Source organism: Rutidosis leptorrhynchoides, chromosome 2 (genome assembly GCF_046630445.1).
Source record: "Rutidosis leptorrhynchoides isolate AG116_Rl617_1_P2 chromosome 2, CSIRO_AGI_Rlap_v1, whole genome shotgun sequence".
Taxonomy (NCBI): domain Eukaryota; kingdom Viridiplantae; phylum Streptophyta; class Magnoliopsida; order Asterales; family Asteraceae; genus Rutidosis; species Rutidosis leptorrhynchoides.
Window position 1 is genome coordinate 93,598,903 of NC_092334.1, and position 18,687 is coordinate 93,617,589.

Sequence of the window (18,687 nt, forward strand, 5' to 3'; positions counted from 1 at the left end):
TCAACGTACCCTCTCAAAATGGAATCACCTTTAGTGAATTGAAACCCCATTTTAGAAGTACCTTTCAAGTAGCGCAAAAGCCACTTTATACCTTCCCAATGCTCTTTACCCGGATTCAACATAAACCAACTCACTACTCCCACTGCATAAGCTATGTCGGGTCTTGAATAAATCATTGCATACATAATACTACCCACTGCCGACGCGTACGGAATTTGAGCCATTTCCTCTTTGTCTACTTCCGTTGTAGGTGCTTGACTTTTCGTTAACTTTAAAGTACCACCTAAAGGCACGGATCTTGCCTTTGAATCACCCATGTTGAACTGCTCTAATACTTTCTCAATATAATTGGTTTGAGATAAAGTTAAAGTACCTTCAATTCGATTCCTTTCAATACTCATTCCGAGTATCCGTTTAGCAGCCCCTAAGTCTTTCATCTCGAACGCGTGAGACAACTTTCTCTTCAACCTGTTGATCTCTAACATATCCGAACCTGCAATCAACATGTCATCAACATAAAGTAACAATATAACATAGGAGGACTTGAATTTCTTCAAGTAACAACAATGATCCGACTCGCTTCTTGTAAAGCCACTCCTTGTCATAAATTCATCAAACTTCAAGTACCATTGCCGTGGTGCTTGTTTTAACCCATACAGACTTTTCTTCAAATTGCAAACCCATCTCTCTTTACCAACTACCTCGAAGCCCTTTGGTTGCACCATATAAATCTCCTCTTTAAGATCCCCATGTAAAAATGCGGTCTTTACATCTAACTGTTCTAGATGTAAGTCATCAGCAGCAACAATACTCAAACCCAATCGAATAGTAGTCATCTTCACAACCGTCAAAAAGATCTCATTATAATCAACTCCTTCTCTTTGTTGAAACCCCTTAACTACGAACCGAGCTTTGTACCGCTTTTTCCCGTTCAACTCATATTTGACCCGAAAGACCCATTTACTGTGCAATGCCTTTTTCATTGGAGGTAATGATGTGTGTAGCGTGGTGTACGAAATAGTTATATATTTTTAATGCGGATTGCTACAAAATATGAAAAGTTTTAATTATTTATTTACAAATGGGATATACCTAAACCTTGCTACAACACTTATAGGCAGTGTACCTAATCGTACAGTAGTGTAGTTTTTAGTAAGTCCGGTTCGTTCCACAGGGAATCTTTTTTAAACAAAGCTCAACGCTATATTAGTTTACTCTTATAAAAATACAAACATATATATAAGTAATATTATTATTATAAAGGGGGGTTTTTACCGTTTAATGACCGGTTTGTCGATTTTAAAACTTTAGTCGCAGTTAAAACCAAATGTAAAATATTAAAAATAAATACAAAACTTAAATTAAAGCATAAAGTAAATAACGATAATGAAATTGCGAATAATAAAAGTGCGATAAAATAAACTTGCGATAATTAAAGAGTACGATAATTAAAAGTGCAATACAATAACAATAAAAATGCGATAATTAGAAGTGCAATTAAATATAAAATAAAGGAAATTAAATATGAAATAAAAGAATTATGCTTATTTAAACTTCCGTAATCATGATGTTTGACGTGTTGATTTTAGTTTTATGCCCATGGGTTAATTGTCCTTTGTCCTGGATTATTTAATATGTCCGTCTGGTTTTTATCCATAACAGTCAATCAGTCATAAATATAAAGTGCGAGTGTCCTCGTCAAATTATTCTTATACCCGAAGTTAAATATTCCAACTAATTGGGGACTTAAACTGTAACAAGATTTTAATACTTTGTTTAGTAATTACACCAGGATGTCGACTGAGTGTAACCAAAGTTTTAATATTTTGTTATCAATTATACCAAGTGTCCTTTGTACATAATTTCACCCCTGTTTTAATTATTCTAGTGGCTATTAATCCATTCCCGTGTCCGGTTAAATGAACGATTATTCGTACATATAAATACCCCGCCCATCGTGTCCGATTGAGTGTATATGGTAATTTATAGGGACGCCCAATTGTAAATCTTTATATTAACATTAACAAACTATCATTTAGTTAAACAAATATAAAGCCCATTAATAGCCCATAGTCTAATTTCCACAAGTGTCGTTCTTTTGTCCAAACCCCAATTATGGTACAAAGCCCAATTACCCAATTTTAGTAATTAGCCCAACATCATGAGTACTTCGTTTTAAATAAGCATAATAATAACTTAGCTACGAGACATTAATGTAAAAAGGTTGAACATAACTTACAATGATTAAAAATAGCGTAGCGTTACACGGACAGAATTTCGACTTTACACACTCAAACGATCTCTATCATAAATCTTATTATTATCATAATTTAAAATTAAAATTAAGATTATTGTTATATCTGATTACATTAACATTATGATAGAGAATTATATATATTGATATTGATAATAGATTTTTAGGATAGAAAAAGGGATCGATATATAGATAAAAAAAAATGATAGAAAAAGGTTGTCATTAAAATTGATCGAATACACTGCCTTTTATAGGCGAATTTTGAAATTGAATTTTCATTTACGACCCCTGAACTATGCTCAATTAACAACTTTTTATTATTTAATATTATTCTTATTATGAATTATTTAAATATTATATTTTATTCTTGTGCATAGTTGACTCGTAATTTTTACACCGTTGCGTCGAGCGTTGAGAGTTGACTCATGTCCTGGTTCCGGATTTTCGAACGTCCTTTCGTACAATTTTATATCGTGTACTTTGCGTTTTGTAACTTGTACTCTTGTCATTTTTAGACGTTCTTCATCAATAATTTGAACCTTTTTGATTGTATCTTGTACTTTTGAGCTTTTTGGACCTTTGTGTCTTCAATTCGTCGTTTTCGCCTTTTGTCTTCGCACTTATTTAATATAAACGAATATTACTTGAAAATGGAACAATTGCAACTAAAATCTTGTCTTTCTTGGGGGATAATGCTATGAAATATATGTTCCTTTTTAGCCTTATCAATATTCCCACACTTAAGCGTTGCTTGTCCTCAAGCAATATAGTCTTGAAAAACACTTGAATCACTTCTTTATTCTTCACACTTTATACATCAGTGACTTCAATACGGCGGTATAAACAATGGTAGTAACGATGTGGTTAAAGGTGGGTGTGTCTTTTATAGTTGCCTCGGGTTTAGGTCAACGACACTGGCAATCAAATAGCCGATTTACTTTCGGTTTCCAAAGCAAAGTGCACATTTGAAAGGCGGTTTACAGTCCCACATGACTATAAAAATTTAGATCCTTTAAGGAAATTGAATTTTTATGAAAACATTTGATCTTTTGAAAATTCAAGCTAGATTTTACCCTAGATAAGTTTTCCGTAATAACCCTTTACCGGTGTTTGCAAAATATTTTTGTGGGTTTGGTGGGTTTCAGATTTGAAAATTTTTAGCTCAAAACTTGCGGTTTTGTGTCACCCACTTGCTAACCTTGTATTAGGAAAGCAACACGTCCAGTTTACTTGTCCCGTATATTACCTTTTGGTAAACTACCATCCGGTTGTAAAGGAAAGCGATGAACAAGAAACTGTTAAGGCAATGTCTCGTGACATGCATTTGATTATGGTCTTTAACGTGTCGGATGCTAGTACTATCCTTGGTAGGAGCAATAGTAAAGATCATCCTATGATTTTTCGGTCTGGCACAAGGTCCTGTCTCCGACCATGCTATGCAACCACCGTTCATACGGTTGACACCCGATTTGGTTCAGGTGACCTAATGAATTCTAGGTGAATTCCTAGGATTTTACGTTCAATGGTAATGAATGCATTGAAAATGGGTTTTCAGAAAACAAATCGGTTTGTATTTTTTATCAAAATATTTTCTCGTTCAAGCTCGAGTTTAGATATCATCGAATTCCATGAGTTTGAATTCTCAATCTTTAAGGTCAATCTCTAGGATTGAATAATATCAGTCTTAAAAGCTGATTTTTAATCTTTAAGGAGATTATCCTTTCTGGGGATCTGATTCATTAGTCTTATCCAGCTAATTTGCATGGTGCCCCCCATTGTACGAGATAAATCCTTCTCATGGTTAGGATAAATCTGACCACTTGGCGACCCTGTTTAATGTTGAGGTCCGTGGATTTCCTGCTGATTTTAGTGATGACTTTTCTAGATTTTTCGTCAACCTACAGCTGGTCTGGACGACAACTTCATGACCTAAATCAAGAAGCGCGTGTCTTTTTCGGAAGACTTTACTTCCTTTTAATGATGGAATTGATTCATCGTGTAGATCCATCTCTTCTTTTCTTTCCTCGGATAAAACAGTTGATTATTGATTATTGTTCAAAACAAAAGTATTTTCAATTGTTTGTACAAAAATATGTGATATATTTTGAATAACTTGGTAAAGTTTTCCCACACTTGGCTTTTATTTATGTTTTTCTTTGCCTTTTTCTCCTCTATTCCATTCTTAAATGAATTCTAATATTTTGGGTTGTTTCTCAATTTATGTCCTTTTCGAGGTAACGATAATTTCGGCTCAATGACCTAGTTTTCATCGTTCATAAATATGTATAAACATGATTTTGAATTCATTTTGTTGAAAATTTTGAAAATTTTTACTAGAAGTGGGTAGTCAGTATATAAGACTAGGGCTGTTCCTTGTTATCGGAGAGCACTAGATTCTAATACAACTACTGCGTTATTAGTATTTTTAATGGTAACCAAGTGTTTAAATCAAAAATTTTTAAAATCCGAAAGAATTTAACCCCTTCCCACACTTAAGATCTTGCAATGCCCTCATTTACAAGAAATCAGTAACAATTTAAATTATTGAGGGTGATTAGCGTAGAAAAATGATTAAATTTTACCAAAGTTTCCAAACATATTGGATTTTTTTTTTTTAGAAATCTTTAACTTATAAAAAAAAATATTAATGAATTTTAAAAATTTGTTTCTCTTGTTATTTAGGACGAGGTCGTTTCGGATCGATGTCCTAGTCCGTCCTTCGACAAAATTTTAAAATTTGTCTTTTTGTAGCGATTTTTTTAAAAGCTAAGATTTTTAGGGTTTTTTTTTTTTTTTTTTATGTTTTTGGCATACTTTAATTCAATAAGATTAAAAATAATGATAATAAAAGTTCTCGTCCCTCCCTCGGGTAAAGCAATTTCGGTTCAATGACCTAGTCTTCAACTTACGACGAATTTTAAAAATCATATTTTTAACTTAATGAGATAAAGTAAATTTTTGTTTTTAAATTCACACAATTTAAATATAAAATTCAAAATTAATATTAAAAATTCACACCAAACTTAAAATTTGAAATGCATAAAATTAAAAATTCATATTTTAAAAATTAAAAATTCACACCAAACTTAATTTTAAAAATTCATATTATAAATTCACACCAAACTTATATTAATTTTTCAAATATTTACAATTTTAAAAATATTGTTTTTACAAAGTTTACAATATTAATTTAAGATTTAAATATTAATTTTAAAAAAAAACATGGTAAAAATAAAATTAAAAATCTTTTTGGCTTTTTATCCCACTTTAATCAATCAAATATTATCAAAAATATGCGCCCCTCTTTTCGGTAAAGTAATTTCGGTTCCAAGACCTAATTTAACTCATGACGAATTTTTGAAATATTTTGGGTTGATTGATTAAAGATATTTATACCTTAAGAATAAACGTTAAATTTCGCAGTGATGTAATAAATTTTTGAATGATATCAATAATTTCGGTCGCCAAACCTAATTTTATTCAATACCAATTTAATACTTTTTAGCGAACAAATTAGCGTTTATTATCAAAAGGTTAAAAATAAAAATAAAAACTGTACAGACATACCTGTGAAATAGATTTCTTAGTTATATGATCTATCACATTCATAAGATAGTCGGTTTAATTGGTTTTCCATAGCTACATAGGCGTAACCTCGAGCATTCAGTGTCTTTTCTTCTAAACATATGAACGGTCCATCTCTGCATAAAGTAACAAATTCGGTGTTTGAATAGGTTTGATTATTTGAACATTTACCTCCATGTGACCATTTTCCGCATTTGTGACATCTTTCTAGGTGTCGTGCTCTTCTTTTCGCTGCGGATTTTGATTTTCCTTTACCAAATTGTAACTTATTATCTTCGCATCTGGATTCTTTTCTAACTCCGTCCATTCTTTCTCTGATTACTGATACTAATTCACTCGGGAGTATGTCATTATTACGTTTAGTGATCAAAGCGTGTAGCATTAGACCATGGTTTAGTTCACAGGCAGTCTTCATTTCGTAAAAACCTAAAAAAAATAAAAAATTCAGAATGGGGGGAGAAGACTAGTTCTTTAGGGTCTGCTAGGGAAAGACTATTCGGGTTCCATTTTCGAGAACTACACGAAAACAGACAATCTAACTCTAACAGAAATACATATTATCCTTTAAATACTTGATTCTCCCCACACTTAGTTAGCTGTGGTGTCGAAATTGTGATTAACTTCGTTGTCGACTTCCATCGGACCATGTATGTAATGTTTAACTCTGTGACCATTAACTTTAAATTCAATCCCATTTGAATTTATTAATTCTATCGTTCCGTATGGGAAAACTCTTTTGACTATGAATGGTCCAGACCATCTTGATTTCAATTTTCCAGGAAATAGCTTGAATCGTGAATTGAAAAGAAGAACTCTGTCTCCTTCTTTAAATTCTTTTGAACTTCTGATTCTTTTATCATGCCATTTCTTCGTTCTTTCTTTATAGATTAACGAATTTTCGTATGTGTCATAACCCGTCCTTAACCATAAGAACGTGTTAAATAACGTATGATTTCATTGCGAGGTATTGACCTCTATATGCGACATTTTTAAAAGAAAAACTGCATATATTATACATTACAAACCATGATTCTTATTTTTGTTACAAGCTTTGGACAACATAAAAATGATTATCGTTTAGCGATAATCTTCGACTTACAAACTTTACATATAATGATAACAACACGGTTTCTAGCATATTTTACAACACAGATCCTCGGGTATGCAGTTTTATTTTTGACACAAATATGCGTACGCAAGATCCTGCTCAAATTCAACATTATGCAGCGGAAGCTTTAGTAATCTCCTGAGAATAGACATGTTTTAAAAGGTCAACATAAAGTTGGTGAGATATAGGTTTAGTGCCGGCAGCAATATATATATATAGACCACAAGATTTCGTATATAAACAGTTTAATAAAAATATTCTAAGTGGTTGAGCACTTGGTAACCATACTTAACATTTAATCACGTCGCATATTCCCTTTAATATGAAATCTTACTACACCGTACCAAGTGTAGTCACAAAACGAAGTACTGTGCAACCGTTGAATACTGGTCGTCCAGTCCGGTTGGGGTTGTCAGGCCCGATAGATCTATCAACAGGATTCGCGTTTACAATACCGCTGTAAATATTAGTTACCAAGCTACAGGGAAGTATGTCAGTGGTACAACTCAACGTAGAATATATTTTTCAGTTACTTGTGTCCATAACGTAAAACATAAAATACATGTATTCTCATCCCGAAATATTTAGAGTTTAAAAGTGGGACTATATACTCACGTTCGTCTTGAAGATATATATATTTTTGACTTGGTCTTCCGGTTGATATCACGAACCTATCCATATATAATATATCAATACCTTTTCTTTTTAAACAAACGTCTCATATATATACTTGTTATACTTTTAATACTTTGAATAATTCCTTAGTCCGTAGTTAGCATTTCGTTGTTAGTAATTCAATTTTAATGGTTCATTTGTAGATGTTTAATATACCCGCAATGAAATAAATAAAACCCCCAACGAAATAAATAAAACCCCATCGTATATGTATTGGTCGAGATTAATCTTGACCCACGGTACCGGTGTTGTCAAATGACGTGTTGCGTACATAAAGTACCGGTGTTGTCAAATGACGTGTTGCGTACAAACATGGGATCTTATGATTAATCTTCTCGTATTGTTTATGGGTGATCCTGAACCATATAAAATTGAATTATAAGTACATATATATAAAATATCATGTTATCTTAGAAAGATGTGATTTTATTTAATTTTTCCCAATTAATCCCGAAGTTAAACAAGTCTTGGATAACCAATTTTGTTTCGGTCATAGTTTCTTCGTTACAAATCCGTTTTCGTTGATTCAACTTGCCATCTCCTTGGATCGAGTTCCTCTTTAAGACTATGAACTGAAAATACCTTGGTTTGTATTCAAAATCACACGACATAGGTGAAACTTTAGTGAAACTTATGAAGTTAAACATTTTCCTTTATGTAAACAACCTTAAATGATTATTTTTCTAAAAATACTTATACTTTGAATTAAATCATGAAATTTTTATGTGTTATCATATTCATATTAAAAATCATTTTTCCAGAATATAAACTTCCAATTCAAAGTTTAAGATGGTTTTTAATTATCCAACCCAAAACAGTCCCCGGTTGCACTCCGACGTCGTAAAAACAGTTTTTAAGGTGTTCTTTGAAAAACCAAGTTATACCTTGTTAAATTAGCATGTAATTAAGTTATATTACAGGTCTTGAAGTATTTTAAAAGTTAAGTTAGAAGGATCTATTTAGTTTGCAAACAAGTTTGAAAACTTTCAAACTATGTTCTTGTTGTTAAAATTTTATACCACAAAATAAGATAGCTATATATATATGAATCGAATAAGGTTATGAACATAGTTACTACCTCAAGTTCCTTGGACAAGGTTGCTGTAAAAGAGGAGTAAGAACCTAGAACTAAAAGGATGATGGAATTGGATGAAAGATTGGAAGTAAGTTTGTGTTCTTGGAAGGATTCTTGAAGTGTTTTTGTAAGGGTTTTCTTATGGTGATTAAGTGATGTTTTTGAAGCTAAATGATGGGGAAAATGCTTGGAGATGATCAAGTATGAAGTTAAGAGTATTTTGAGAGAGAAATGGGAGTGTAAGTATGAGAAAATGGGGTGAAGAAATGGTGTGCATGCATAAAAACGTTTTTAGGTTATAAAGGAAAAAAAAGATACCTAACTTTGTTTTCTTGCTAAATAATTCATGCTACTTGACAAATGGTTGGTTCCACATGTTTCTTAATCATTTAAGGCTGCTAAGGAGCAGATTTTTATTGGTATATACCAATAGTAAATACATCTAGAAGCTGCGTATGATACGGGTACATATACCCTAGATATACGTGTAGAAATCTTTGAGAAAACGGAACGAGGATTCAAATATAGCTATCTTTTATAAATATACTTATATTGTTTTATGTATGTAAGCCCTTTAAAAGTGATAAAATACATATCTATACGATGCATGTATAAGTATTATAGGTTATAAGTATTTATGTCGAAGAACGTTACGTATAGTTATCGTTTTGAAAACTTAAGTTAGTAGTTTCAAAATATACTTATAACTCATTGTTATTAGTACCCAATGAGATGTTAAACATCCTTAGATCATGTTAAATATATATAAATACATATATATACATAAACGTATAATTATCGTATGTTATATAGTTCGTGATATCATCGGTCAAATTGGACGGTCAAACGTTGTGTAAAACTCTTTTCGAAGACATAAGTCTCAACAATTTGGATTGCTTGTCATGTTGGTAAGGTTTAATTTATGTAAATATTAATCTTATAAATATAGAATGATCGAAAAAGTGCGGGTCATTACAGTACCTACCCGTTAAATAAATTTCGTCCCGAAATTTTAAAATTGTACCTATTTTGCGTCATCGGGAAACAAGTGTGGATACTTTTGTTTCATTTGATCCTCTCGTTCCCAAGTAAACTCGGGACCCCTTCGAGCATTCCAACGAACCTTAACGATCGGTATGTTGCTCTGCTTGAGCCGTTTAACTTCACGATCCATGATTTCGATTGGTTCTTCGATGAATTGTAGTTTCTCGTCGACATGGATTTCTTCAAGAGGAATGGTGAGGTCTTCCTTTGCAAGACACTTCTTAAGGTTCGAGACGTGAAAGGTATTATGTACTCCGGCGAGTTGTTGCGGTAACTCGAGTCGATAAGCTACCGGTCCAATGCGTTCGATGATCTTGAACGGGCCTACATATCTTGGGTTCAGTTTACCTCTTTTACCGAAACGTATTACACCTTTCCAAGGTGACACCTTTAGCATAACCATGTCACCGATCTGAAACTCTAATGGTTTCCTTCGGACATCGGCGTAGCTCTTTTGGCGACTACGGGCTGTTTTCAATCTCTCTTTGATTTGTACTATCTTTTCAGTAGTTTCATGTATGATCTCGGGACCAGTTAATTGTCGATCTCCTACTTCATTCCAACATATAGGAGATCTACACTTCCTTCCGTACAATGCTTCGAATGGTGCAGCTTTAATGCTCGCATGATAACTATTATTATACGAGAATTCTGCTAATGGTAGATACTTATCCCATCCGTTTCCAAAATCGATCACACATGCCCTGAGCATGTCTTCAAGAGTCTGAATTGTTCTTTCACTCTGCCCGTCCGTTTGCGGATGATATGCGGTACTCATATCCAAACGAGTTCCTAGTGCCTCCTGTAGTGATTGCCAGAACTTTGAGGTAAATCTACTATCACGATCAGATATAATGGAAATAGGTATTCCATGCCTTGAAACTATTTCCTTTATATATAATCGTAATAATTTCTCCATTCTATCTGTTTCCTTTATAGGCAAGAAATGTGCAGATTTGGTAAGACGATCAACAATTACCCAAATGGTGTCGTATCCCCAGGCAGTCTTTGGTAACTTCATGATGAAATCCATGGTAATACCGTCCCATTTCCATTCTGGAATTTCTGGTTGTTGAAGTAACCCTGACGGCTTCTGGTGTTCTGCTTTGACTTTGGAACAAGTTAAACATTCCCCAACATATGTTGCAACGTCTGTCTTCAAATTAGGCCACCAATAATGCGTCTTAAGATCTTGGTACATCTTTCCAACTCCAGGATGTATCGAATATCTTGTCTTATGTGCCTCATTCAATATCAACTTCCTTAATCCACCCAACTTCGGTACCCAAATACGATTTGCAAAATATCGAATTCCATCTTCCCGCATAACGAGTTGCTTCTCATACTTCTTCATTATTTCATTTCCTATATTTTCTTTAGTATGTGCTTCTCGTTGAACTTCTTTGATTTGTGAGTTGAGATTCATGCGAATTTTTATGTTCATCGCTCGTACTCGAATTGGTTCTCGTTCCTTTCTGCTTAATGCGTCAGCCACTACATTCGCTTTCCCGGGATGATAGCGAATCTCACAATCGTAGTCGTTTATCAGCTCGACCCACCTACGTTGCCTCATGTTCAGCTGTTTCTGATCGAAAATATGTTGAAGACTTTTATGATCAGTAAACACAGTGCATCTAACCCCATATAAGTAGTGTCTCCATATCTTTAACGCAAACACGACTGCTCCCAGTTCTAGATCATGCGTCGTATAATTCCGCTCGTGAATCTTCAATTGTCGAGATGCGTATGCAATAACTTTCTTTCGTTGCATAAGAACACAACCAAAACCTTGTCGCGAAGCGTCACAATATATTTCAAAATCATCGTTCCCTTCAGGTAACGATAAAATAGGCGCCGTAGTTAACTTCTTCTTCAGTAATTGAAATGCGTTCTCCTGCTCCGAGGTCCATTCGTATTTCTTCCCTTTTTGCGTTAATGCTGTCAACGGCTTAGCTATTCGGGAAAAATCTTGAATAAACCTTCTATAATAACCGGCTAAACCCAAAAATTGGCGTATCTGCGTTGGTGTCTTAGGAGTCTCCCATTTTTCAATGGCTTCAATTTTTGCTGGATCAACCTGAATTCCTTTGCTACTAACAACGTGGCCAAGAAATTGCACTTCTTTCAACCAGAAAGCACATTTAGAAAATTTAGCATATAGCTGTTCTTTTCTTAACAACTCTAATATCAACCTTACATGCTGCTCATGCTCTTGCTCACTCTTGGAATAGATAAGAATATCATCAATGAAAACGATAACAAACTTATCTAAATATGGACTACAAACTCGATTCATGAGGTCCATGAATACAGCTGGCGCATTCGTCAATCCAAACGGCATAACCAAAAATTCGTAATGACCGTAGCGTGTCCGAAAAGCAGTTTTCGGTATATCTTCTTCTTTGACACGTAATTGATGATAGCCCGATCTTAGGTCAATTTTCGAGTACACACATGATCCTTGGAGTTGATCAAATAAGTCGTCAATTCTCGGTAGTGGATACCGATTCTTGATAGTTAACTTATTTAATTCACGATAATCTATACACATTCGGAAAGATCCGTCTTTCTTCTTGACGAATAAAATTGGAGCTCCCCACGGTGAAGTACTTGGTCGTATGAATCCACGATCCAGTAATTCTTTTAACTGACTCTGAAGTTCTTTTAACTCGGATGGTGCAAGTCTATATGGAGCACGGGCAACCGGTGCAGCTCCTGGTACAAGATCTATTTGAAATTCTACAGATTTAAATGGAGGTAATCCCGGCAACTCTTCCGGAAATACTTCAGGAAAATCTCTTGCCACAGGCACGTCATTGATGCACTTCTCTTTTTCTTTCTTTTCGACTTTATTAACATGTGCTAAGATAGCATAGCACCCTTTCTTCAAGCACTTTTGAGCTTTCAAATAACTAATGAGTTTTAGCTTTGAGTTACCCTTCTCTCCATAAATCATTACTGGCGTTTTATTCTTACGAGGAATGCGAATTGCCTTCTTGGCGCACACAACTTCGGCTCCTATTTTGGACATCCAGTCCATGCCGACTATTACATCAAAACTTCCTAATTCTACGGGTATCAAATCAATCTTAAATGTTTCTCCGGCTAAATTTATTTTACAATCACGGCAAATTTTATCGGCTTTAATTAGTTTACCATTAGCTAACTCAATCATGTACTTAGCATCTAGAGGTAATGATGAACAATTCAATTTAGCGTGAAAGTCTCTACACACGTAACTTCTATCAGCACCAGTATCAAATATAATAGATGCGGATAAGTTATTAATGGTAAACGTACCCGTAACAAGCTCCGGGTCTTCACACGCCTCTCTAGCATTAATAACAAATGCTCTCCCTCGTGCAGGTCCGATATTTTTCTCTGGATTCGGGCACTGGCTCTTATAGTGACCTTGTTTTCCACACCCATAACAAGTAATGGTAGCCAAAGCAGTTCTATTTGCATTGGTGGCAGGAGTCTTGGTACCATTTGTATTTATAACGAGAGCCCTACAATCTTCAGCAAGATGACCCTTTCGATTACATTTGTTGCATACCACATTACAGTAACCAGAGTGATGTTTGTGGCATCGGTTGCATAAAGGATTTTGTCCTTTATAACCAAAGCTTAAACCACTACCCGCACCTTGCGTGATTTCTTGTTTCTTAAAAGATTGTTGTTGGTTACCTCGATCATAATTTCCATTCCACTTTCTTTTGTTACCTGATACCTTCACATCAGTATTGATACTTTCTTATCCATGATGACCTGATCCATTAGCTCGTTTGCCATGGTTATAGCTTCATGAAGTGTCTTAGGTTTCGATGCTGTAACGTTTGCCTTGACCTTTTTGGGCAAACCATCTTTGTACATTTTAATCTTCCGTTCTTCGGTTGGAACCAATTCAGGACATAGCAAAACTAATTCCATGAATCGCTGATTGTAGTTGGTGATTTCAGTACCAACAACCTTCAGACTTCGTAATTCATCTTCCAACTTCCTAACCTCGTTCCTTGGACAATATTCGTTGATTAACATTGTTTTGAATTTTTCCCATGGAGTATCATAAGCTACATCTCCTCCTACAGCCTTCACATAATTTTTCCACCACGTGAGTGCACTATCTTGTAAAGTGCATGATGCATACTTGGTCATGTCCTTTTCAACACAACCACTGATTTTAAACACAGTCTCCATCTTTTCTATCCATCGGGTTAAACCGATCGGTCCTTCTGTTCCACTGAATGATGAGGGCTTGCAAGCTTGAAAAGTTTTGTAAGTGCACCCCACACGAGGATTTGGGTTAACTGCAGCACCTCTTGCAGCCTCGACCCATAACATTCTGTCGTTCACTCGTTGATTGATGAGTTCCTGGATTTCTTGTTCCGTCATTCGGTTCAATCGCGCCATATTCTTCTATAAGAATGAAAAGAAAATAATTATTCACAAGGAATATTATAGATGTAGTGTATATTTACAGTACATTATAGCTTATTAATAATATGAACCAGGTATTATTATAAAAGCCTTTTCTTCTTATTAGCGTTTTATAATTATATCTAGGGTAGTACCTACCCGTTAATGTCCATACTTAATAGCTTAGTACAGAATCAATTACTACCATCTAAATAATACTTAACCATGGAAAATTATTGCATTTCACACTTCACTATTTTACATATGCTTATCTTACATCGAACATTAAGCAAACCACACTAATAATATTATACAAAACATTATATGATCCCATGGTTTAATACGGCAGCGCATCGTTTGGTCTATTTTCTAGGACGTTTAGGTTCAAAGAATCGCTTAACGCTTATCCTGGCTGTCTGCCTATATTTTGGCTGTGGGACTGAAGAACTGGATGCCGGGATAGAACGAATAGGAATAGCGGGAATAGGGGTGGTAGTGTCTAGTGGAGTTGGTGCCACATCATCCTTATTAAACTCATGATTTGAATTTTCTAATTCATTAGCCTTTCGTTTCTTTCCTAGTTCGAACTCGTCTTTTGTAATTTCCTGTATTTCTTCCTCGGGTTCACTTTCCTCCTCGGGTTCACTTTCCTCCTCGGGTTCACTTTCCTCCTCGGGTTCACTTTCCTCCTCGGGTTCACTTTCCGGGTTCTCTATAGTTGGTTCATCCGGAATTTGTGAGTCTTCCCCAAAGATATCATTTTCGTCATCGGATAGGTTAATGACTGGAACACCATCTGAAGATTCTGGTTCGGAGTCGCTGAATGTGATAACAAGTTTTGAGCCCGACATCTATCATACAACAACTAACCCATTAGTACTACATAATATTTACATATAAATTTTAACCAACAATGATAAGCAATGGTTTTTAAATCAGACCCGGTCAAAGTCCAGACTTACTAATGTATCCTAACGACTTATCGGTTAGACACACTAATGCAAACCTGGTTTTCTAAGACCACCGCTATGATACCACATGTCATAACCCGTCCTTAACCATAAGAACGTGTTAAATAACGTATGATTTCATTGCGAGGTATTGACCTCTATATGCGACATTTTTAAAAGAAAAACTGCATATATTATACATTACAAACCATGATTCTTATTTTTGTTACAAGCTTTGGACAACATAAAAATGATTATCGTTTAGCGATAATCTTCGACTTACAAACTTTACATATAATGATAACAACACGGTTTCTAGCATATTTTACAACACAGATCCTCGGGTATGCAGTTTTATTTTTGACACAAATATGCGTACGCAAGATCCTGCTCAAATTCAACATTATGCAGCGGAAGCTTTAGTAATCTCCTGAGAATAGACATGTTTTAAAAGGTCAACATAAAGTTGGTGAGATATAGGTTTAGTGCCGGCAGCAATATATATATATAGACCACAAGATTTCGTATATAAACAGTTTAATAAAAATATTCTAAGTGGTTGAGCACTTGGTAACCATACTTAACATTTAATCACGTCGCATATTCCCTTTAATATGAAATCTTACTACACCGTACCAAGTGTAGTCACAAAATGAAGTACTGTGCAACCGTTGAATACTGGTCATCCAGTCCGATTGGGGTTGTCAGGCCCGATAGATCTATCAACAGGATTCGCGTTTACAATACCGCTGTAAATATTAGTTACCAAGCTACAGGGAAGTATGCCAGTGGTACAACTCAACGTAGAATATATTTTTCAGTTACTTGTGTCCATAACGTAAAACATAAAATACATGTATTCTCATCCCGAAATATTTAGAGTTTAAAAGTGGGACTATATACTCACGTTCGTCTTGAAGATATATATATTTTTGACTTGGTCTTCCGGTTGATATCACGAACCTATCCATATATAATATATCAATACCTTTTCTTTTTAAACAAACGTCTCATATATATACTTGTTATACTTTTAATACTTTGAATAATTCCTTAGTCCGTAGTTAGCATTTCGTTGTTAGTAATTCAATTTTAATGGTTCATTTGTAGATGTTTAATATACCCGCAATGAAATAAATAAAACCCCCAATGAAATAAATAAAACCCCATCGTATATGTATTGGTCGAGATTAATCTTGACCCACGGTACCGGTGTTGTCAAATGACGTGTTGCGTACATAAAGTACCGGTGTTGTCAAATGACGTGTTGCGTACAAACATGGGATCTTATGATTAATCTTCTCGTATTGTTTATGGGTGATCCTGAACCATATAAAATTGAATTATAAGTACATATATATAAAATATCATGTTATCTTAGAAAGATGTGATTTTATTTAATTTTTCCCAATTAATCCCGAAGTTAAACAAGTCTTGGATAACCAATTTTGTTTCGGTCATAGTTTCTTCGTTACAAATCCGTTTTCGTTGATTCAACTTGCCATCTCCTTGGATCGAGTTTCTCTTTAAGACTATGAACTGAAAATACCTTGGTTTGTATTCAAAATCACACGGCATAGGTGAAACTTTAGTGAAACTTATGAAGTTAAACATTTTCCTTTATGTAAACAACCTTAAATGATTATTTTTCTAAAAATACTTATACTTTGAATTAAATCATGAAATTTTTATGTGTTATCATATTCATATTAAAAATCATTTTTCCAGAAGATAAACTTCCAATTCAAAGTTTAAGATGGTTTTAATTATCCAACCCAAAACAGTCCCCGGTTGCACTCCGACGTCGTAAAAACAGTTTTTAAGGTGTTCTTTGAAAAACCAAGTTATACCTTGTTAAATTAGCATGTAATTAAGTTATATTACAGGTCTTGAAGTATTTTAAAAGTTAAGTTAGAAGGATCTATTTAGTTTGCAAACAAGTTTGAAAACTTTCAAACTATGTTCTTGTTGTTAAAATTTTATACCACAAAATAAGATAGCTATATATATATGAATCGAATAAGGTTATGAACATAGTTACTACCTCAAGTTCCTTGGACAAGGTTGCTGTAAAAGAGGAGTAAGAACCTAGAACTAAAAGGGTGATGGAATTGGATGAAAGATTGGAAGTAAGTTTGTGTTCTTGGAAGGATTCTTGAAGTGTTTTTGTAAGGGTTTTCTTATGGTGATTAAGTGATGTTTTTGAAGCTAAATGATGGGGAAAATGCTTGGAGATGATCAAGTATGAAGTTAAGAGTATTTTGAGAGAGAAATGGGAGTGTAAGTATGAGAAAATGGGGTGAAGAAATGGTGTGCATGCATAAAAACGTTTTTAGGTTATAAAGGAAAAAAAAGATACCTAACTTTGTTTTCTTGCTAAATAATTCATGCTACTTGACAAATGGTTGGTTCCACATGTTTCTTAATCATTTAAGGCTGCTAAGGAGCAGATTTTTATTGGTATATACCAATATTAAATACATCTAGAAGCTGCGTATGATACGGGTACATATACCCTAGATATACGTGTAGAAATCTTTGAGAAAACGGAACGAGGATTCAAATATAGCTATCTTTTGTAAATATACTTATATTGTTTTATGTATGTAAGCCCTTTAAAAGTGATAAAATACATATCTATACGATGCATGTATAAGTATTATAGGTTATAAGTATTTATGTCGAAGAACGTTACGTATAGTTATCGTTTTGAAAACTTAAGTTAGTAGTTTCAAAATATACTTATAACTCATTGTTATTAGTACCCAATGAGATGTTAAACATCCTTAGATCATGTTAAATATATATAAATACATATATATACATAAACGTATAATTATCGTATGTTATATAGTTCGTGATATCATCGGTCAAATTGGACGGTCAAACGTTGTGTAAAACTCTTTTCGAAGACATAAGTCTCAACAATTTGGATTGCTTGTCATGTTGGTAAGGTTTAATTTATGTAAATATTAATCTTATAAATATAGAATGATCGAAAAAGTGCGGGTCATTACAGTATGCTTCATGTCTTAATTCTTCTAATTCATTTAGTTGACTTAATCGTAGACGTCCAGCTTCATGTAAATCAAGATTACATGTTTTCAAAGCCCAAAATGCTTTGTGTTCAATTTCAACTGGAAGATGACATGCTTTTCCATAAACAAGTCTAAAAGGTGTGGTTCCAATTGGAGTTTTGTAGGCTGTTCTAAAAGCCCAGAGTGCATCCTCCAATTTAATGGACCATTCCTTCGGATTTGATCCTACGGTTTTCTCTAGAATACGTTTTAAAGCTCGGTTGGTATTTTCAACTTGTCCACTTGTTTGTGGATGATATGCGGTTGAGATTTTATGAGTTACTCCATAACGTTTGAGAACTTTCTCAAGTTGATTATTACAAAAATGAGTTCCCCGATCACTTATTAAAGCTTTCGGTGTTCCAAACCTTGCAAAAAGACATTTTAAAAAGTTGACTACAACTCGTGCATCGTTAGTTGGGAGAGCTTGTGCTTCCGCCCATTTAGATACATAATCAATGGCTACGAGTATATATAGATTATTATGAGATTTTGGAAATGGA